Consider the following 7,433-nt stretch of genomic DNA (forward strand, 5'->3'; position numbering starts at 1 on the left):
TTTACGTATTGCTTGTGCATGTGTACACAGGAACATGAACACATATATGTGTGCATGTGTATATAGACACTATATATGTTTAGTTGAGATAATGTATACCATACAATATATTAATACTACATTACATTAATGTTATATGATATTATATCATTACATGTTATATAATTTTCATCTTATAACATAAAAATTAGGCCAAAATATAGTCAGAACAATATAGTTCTTGATGTGAACATTTAAAATTCTTTTCTACTCAAATCCAATTCCAATACAGTAATGTCAAGAATATTTCACTTGAAATGTGGCTTATTTTTTCAGGGTGAGAGTTTAAGCCCATTTTCATTTCTCTAGACTTAAATCTATTAGTATTTCTTGTAAATGTAATTAAGAATAGCTTCCAAAATAAGAGTAGAATTAAACTGTCTTATTAATCACTTGAAGTTTATGAATAATATCAAGCTATATGTTTCCATTAAAAACAAATTGAACTCTCCATTCATCTCCTGGAATCTTTCTCCAGTGATATTAAAGTCATCTACATGCTACAAGAATAACATTCTCCATGTGAAGCAAGGAGAAATATAAAATGAAAGCTTTGAGACTGAATATGTGAATCACACTAAGCTTATATTTGAAAGTGACACCTACAAATACATTGGTAGACATACTGAGAAAAAGATGTGGCTGAATATGGTAAGAGACTTCCTGACATTGTGAAATCAAAGCTGAAAGGAAATGTTGGGGAATAACCTCTGAACAGCACAGAGGCATACATCTCTCTTATATCCCTTATCAAGATGTGTCTCTAAAGTTGATTATAGCTTAACTCAGTGGCTCATATGTCTTTGTGCTCCTGCCTACTACCTACTGCCTGCTACCTGTACAGTCTCAGCATATAATACCTTCTTATTCTGCAAAGAAGAGCTTTCTATCCTCAAAAAGTCTGGATTAAAAAGATTTTCCCTATCTGTGCCAAGGAAAATTGATACAAATGTGTGAGATGACCCCATCAATTAGTTGGGAAGCCTTCATCATGCAGTACAGAGGCAAAAGAGAAGAGGGCCCTAAACAGAATGCTGTAAGTGTTTACACAACAAATCTAAGAGCCACATTAAAATTTTATTTTTTCCATCAAGCTGATTCAGAATCCTTTCCTTTGTCTCAGCAATCCTACAACCACATCCATGGGGACACCTATCTGCCCTTTAGACATGCAATACCCTCATTTCTATTTCACCAATTTGCCCCAACCACCATTCTATCCACTTGCTTAACTCTCTGACTTTTATACCCATCTTTAATTACTCTGTTTTGTCTTGTCAGTTGCCTTATCCTTATCCTCTTTTACTCTTCAGGTTTCATTACTTGGTCATCTTTGATTATCTTTAATATTTCTTAATTATCATTGATCCTGCTTGCCTAAAGTAGATTCCAGATCGATATCTGGGCCTGAACCTTGTCTTTCAAATTATCCTCAATTGTATAAACCAACATCTCATATCATACACTGAGATGAGGTCAAAATAGGTACATCATTTAAACCAAAATGTGGTATCATGAACAAATTAGGGGAACATGGAATATTTTAACTGTCAGATTTATAAATAAGAGAAGAACAGAATAGGTCACATCATGTAATATTACATGATATTTACATGATGTTAATATCATGTGAAATGAATAATTTGTATTACATCAAATTTAAAAAATATTTTGCACAAACAAAACCAATACAACCAGGATTAGAAGGAAATCAGGAAATTAGGTGGGGGGTTAGAGAAAGTTTCTCTGATAAAGGCTTCATTTCTCAAATATGTAGAGAACTGAACCAAATTTGAAAGAATACAACTCATGTCCCAATTGATAAATGGTCAAGGGATATGAACAGGCAGTTTTTAGAAGAAGAAATAAAAGCTACCTATAGTCACATGAAAAAATGCTCTAAATCACTGATTAAAGAAATTAAAATTAAAATAACTTTGAGGTACCACCCCAAAACTATCAGATTGGCTAATATGACAGAAAGTAAAAATGACAAATGTTGGAGGGGACATGAGAAAACTGGGATACTAATGTACTGTTGGTAGAGTTGTGAAACGATCCAACCAGTCTGGAGAGCAGTTTAAAACTATGCCCAAAGGGCTATAAAATTGTACATACCCTTTGACCCAATAATACCAGTATTAGATCATACCCCAAAGAGATCAAAGAAAAATGAAATGTAGTTATATGTACAAAAATACTTGTAGCAGTTCTTTTTTGCGATGGCAAAGAATTGGAAATTGAAAGGATACCCATCAATAGAGGAATAACTGAATAAGTTCTATTTGATTCTGATAGAATACTATTGTGCTTTAAGTAATGACAAGCAGGATGATTTCAAAGAAACCTGAGAAAACTTATTGAATGGATGCAAAGTGAAGTGAGCAGAACTAGGAGAACATTGTACACAGTAAAAGCAATATTGTGTGATGATCAACTGTGAATGACTTAGCTATTCTCAGCAAGACAGTGATATAAAACAGTTCTGAAGGACTTAGGATGAAAAATGCTATCTACCTCCAGAAAGATGCGTTGGATTCTGAACGAATATTGAAGCATACTTTTCTTACTTTATTACCTTTGGGGTTTTTGTTCTGGATTTTCTTTGGCAATATGGCAAATATGGAAATATCCTTGTTTCCTATAGACTTAAGGGTAACTTCTGAAGCAACTAGATGACTCAGTGTATAGAGCATCAGGCCTAGAATCAGGAAGATCTAAGTTCAAATCCAATTCCAGATACTATTTGAGCGACCCTGGGCAAGTCACTTAACCTCTGTTTGCCTCAGCTTTCTCAATTGTAAAATGGGAATAAAACACTTACCTTGCAGAGTTTTGTGAGGATCAAATGAGAAGATAGTTATAGTTTCAAGCGTAGTGCTTGAAACTTAATAGATACTCTGTAATTACTTATTCCCCTTCTCATTCACTGTAACTCTTTAAGCTAAAACTGATCTACCAATTGGTTAGATTGTATAGAGGATTATTGCTCAGGCACAGTTTGGACTAAGAAGCTGCAAAAGGGCTTTCCAACTCTTAGATTTTGTATTTAAGCTTCCAAATTACCATGTCTTTCTTGTTTGTCTAGTTCTACCATTCACATAACAAGAGTTAGTAAATGTAGAAAAAAAGGTAAAGGGTGAGCTCTATTTGGCTTCGTGGTTCAGTTTAGAACAAAGACCTGAGATCAAGGATTTATCGATTATAGAAGCTAATGCAAGCAAGAACTTTATTACTTTGTTACAGAAATTAGGCAAAATCAAAAGCACACACACACTATATGACAACACAGAGATACAGAGATTTGGCCACACAGGACTAGAATCACTCCAATAAGGGAGACAGGTACAGTGGCAAAATCTCTATTGGAAGTACACACTAAAAAGTAAGTTTTATACCTAAAAGTTGGGCTTAATTTAAAAGAGGTAATTAGTGCCAAATACGGTAGGGGATATTCCTAATTAGATCCAAATGTGGTAGGGGAATTCCCTGGGCATTTTTTCATTACCAAATTCAGATTGGGGAGCTTCCTAAATAGAACCAGAAACTGGACGGGAGGCCTAATCTGTAACAGGTATCTCAGAAATGGACAATCATCCAGGACCCACATCCAATAAAAAGCCACGATTGCCTTGACATTTAACAATGGCAGAATGACTCAGGCCAGTAGAAACAGACAGGTTGTCATTGTTTATATGTTTATGATCCTTAGGATCACTTAAACTAAGTAATTCGATGATGGAGTCCTATCACTGACTCTAACATCAAGCAATATATTTAAAAAATCATAATTATCAGAATATGAAAAGAGAAAAATATTTTAATTAATCATTTTTAAAAATTTTAATTGAACAACTCACCTTCCTTCCATGTCTATACCTTCCCTTTATGCACAATTCTTTCTGGGGGAAATATAGCCAGCCTCTCCCCAGGAAAGCAAATACAGGCACTTTGGAGATTTTATCCAGTCACATTCCTTCCTGGGAGGAAATGGACAGGAAGTGACCAGACTCTCACAAAGTTATGTAAGAAAATTTATATATGCAGCATTCCTTCTCCATCTTCCTTGATCCCTTCTTCAATGACCATATTTCTGAGCTGTCAGGAGCACATCATCTTTTTTCTCATTCTGCACCTTCTGTTCCTCTTGTTCTAATTAGCCACCAGAATTCCTGATCCCCACAGCTTCCTCTGGCTCCAGCATGGATACATCTGTTCTTCCCTTTACTATATACTGGAGATAGAAACTGAGTTTGTTGAAACCAACTTTCTAGCAACTAAATGAAATAAGGCAAACTAAGACCTATTTAAAGACGACGAATTATTGGATTCAAAACTTGAAAATTTTAAATTAATGTACCTCTAATCTAATTAGTATTGACCTTCACAGCTTCTTTGGAAAATGGAAGCTATTGTTATTTAACCAATTCCTCAGCCTGGCCCTGCTTAAGGTGCACTGATGTTATTTAAGAGAGAAATCCCCAGTACAGCTCACAGAGACTTCAGAGCAATACAACTTTCCTATCATTTTCATTTCCATTTGGTTCCAGTTCCGGCCTTTTCCTATAATATGGCATATTGGCTCAATATTTTTCAGCCCCTTTCTCCTTCTCTTGAAGTGCTCATTGTTGTCCACATTTTGAAAGTCCAGGCTCCTCTTTCCAAGTGCAGAGGCATTCTCTGTGTTTGTATTCTGCCTCCAGGCAAGGATGTATACCAAATTCCTGTCTACAATGATACACAGAAAATAATAATCTATTCAAATCCAACTAACAGTAAGGGAAGGCCTGTTTCCCAATCAGGACAAACAGTCTCACTCTCCCCGCATGAATGTCCTTCTATTTTTGGTTCTCTATTGATTATCATAATAATTCTAACCTCTTTTGCCTGGAATCCAAGGCCTTTTACCTTTCATATCCATCCCTGCATCTCCTTACTCCAAGCAGGGCAGACTAATCAATGCACCACAAACACATCAAGGTCTTTCCTGGACTTTTCACCATGTTGTCTTTTCTCTTATCATGCTATCTTCCTTCTTCCCCTCCCCTTGCATCTGGAAAAGTAACTAGCACTTACTTATTAAAGGCTTTGAATGAATTATCTCTCAGATTGACTAAATCCCAACTATCCTTCAAAACCTGACATCTCATTTCTATTATGAAGACTTTTTGAACACATGATACAATTTTGTTATTATAGTATTATACATTATAGAACCATATACTATATGCTATATAGTTCATGGATTCGTGTGTAATTTTATTTTTTGTTCTTCACAAAATGAGATTTTCATTTTGGATTATGTTTATTAAATTCATCAAAAGAAAGATTTTTTTTTAAAAGATGAGGATACAGTTATGGAATGCTGCATATATTGACAGACATCAGTGATGTATTGGACCATTTTGTCTAATTTAGTTTTCTCTGTTACAAGAGAAGGTTCTGCATGTGTATATGTGTGGGGGAGGGTGTGTGTGTGGGTGTGGATGTGGGTGAGTGTGTGTGGGCATGCACATGCATAAGTGTTGGGAGCCGGAGGTGGTCATAGGTCAGATCTGATCCTTCAATGGCTTGTATTTGTATAGAACTAAAAAATAAAACTTGAAACAAAAATAAATCCCTAAGGAATCTCACTCTCCCTGATCTGACATCCTGAAGCACTAAAGCTGCCAATGTAACTAACACACCTGAAGCTGTCTTACCTGTCATATTAATCATGTGTAGTGAGAAGAATCCTAGACTTGAATTGAGAAGGGACAAGAGATTGAATGCTGCCCCTAACATCTGCTAGCTACTTGACCATGTTACTTAATCTCAACAGCTCCATTTCCCTCATCCATAAAATTGGTACAAAAATACTTACACTTCCTATTACATGGGGTGGTTTTGATAAAAGTTCTATAGGTATGTGAGTTGTTGTTTTTGTTGTTTTCCATTTTACATATTATAATCCATGTCTCAGAATCAGTTCTGAGTTCCTCCATTGCAAGGGATAAAACTGGGGGGATCCTGCTTTCTGAATTAACATTTGAACTTATAAACTCTTGCTCTCACTCAGTCTCTCAAGGCTTTCATTTCAACTGGTTCCTCTCATTTTCCCCCTTCTCCCACCCTAAATGCATGCACAAAGACACATTTATATGGTGAATGTTTTCCAGGTGCAAATGTTTGAAGTGAAGGAATATCAGCAGCAAAGAATTTAGAACTCAGTCTTGCTCCTGCTCTGATAGGGCAAGTTTTGGGAACTGCCCTAACCTAATGCAGGGAAGTTCCATCTTCTTTTCTCTTCTGTCCTGTCCTGTAAAGACTCAAAGCCCTCTCTTTCCTACTGTCATTGTGGAACCTATTCAAAATCTTGATAGGTATCTCTTCTAAATTGTCTTATCCACATTCTCCCCATGTCTACCATCCATGAACCTTCAAAAAGTTAATTGTATTAATATCTTTTCTTTTATTTTTTTTCAGTTTCAAATTGTTTTCCTCCTTCCACCCTTCCAACACCTATTGAGAAGACAAGAAACAGGGTACCCATTATAGATATGTTGTCATACAAAGCTTTTTTGCACATAAACCATGTTCCAAAAAAATGCAAGAAAAATAAAGAGAAAAAATGTTTTGATCTGCACTCTAAGTCCATCAGTGCTCTTTCTAGAGGTGAGACTCATTTTTCATCAGGAGTCTTTTGGAAATGTAATGGATCATTGTATTGATCAAAATTACTGACTTTATCAGTTGATTATTTTTATAATATTGTTGTTACTGTATACACTGTTCTCCGGTTTCTGCTCACTTCACTTTGCAAATAACCATTTAATACATAAGATCACTCATTTTCATTTTTAGCACAGTCCCGACAGGTGTTTGAGACACTTTGAATTATTTAACATCCTAGTTACACTGACATGTTGAAAATTCTCTACTATCCTACTGAGGGTAGATTTCTTAAGGTCCATCATTACTTCTTTGGGGATGCCAGGCATTTGATTTTTATTGTAGCAGATAGCAGTCTCAGAACTACTGTTTATTAAATTCATATTTTCTGAATGGATGACTCATCACTAAATTCACTCTCTTCATTTTTTGGAACCAGATTGACCAAATATTTGAAAGATTTAGGCTACTAGTAACATCCATATTTGATTTTTTCCCCTTTTTCTGCTAACCATGGTCTCTTTTCCACATAAACCTCTTGAGAGGAGAAGTGGTCTTAAGCAGATTCCATGATTCCATATCATTGCCCATTAGATTGTAATCCAAGTCATCTGGTGAGTTTTGGAAAGAGAGAATATTTGTAAAGTGATTCTTTTGCATAAAGCCATTAGTCTCCACCCAAGATACCTGATATTTCTCCTTCTTCTGATATGAACTCACTTACAGTTGTTCTGTTTCAGCTT

The sequence above is a fragment of the Vombatus ursinus genome, unplaced genomic scaffold (genome assembly GCF_900497805.2).
Source record: "Vombatus ursinus unplaced genomic scaffold, bare-nosed wombat genome assembly UNPS02015397.1, whole genome shotgun sequence".
Lineage (NCBI taxonomy): Eukaryota > Metazoa > Chordata > Mammalia > Diprotodontia > Vombatidae > Vombatus > Vombatus ursinus.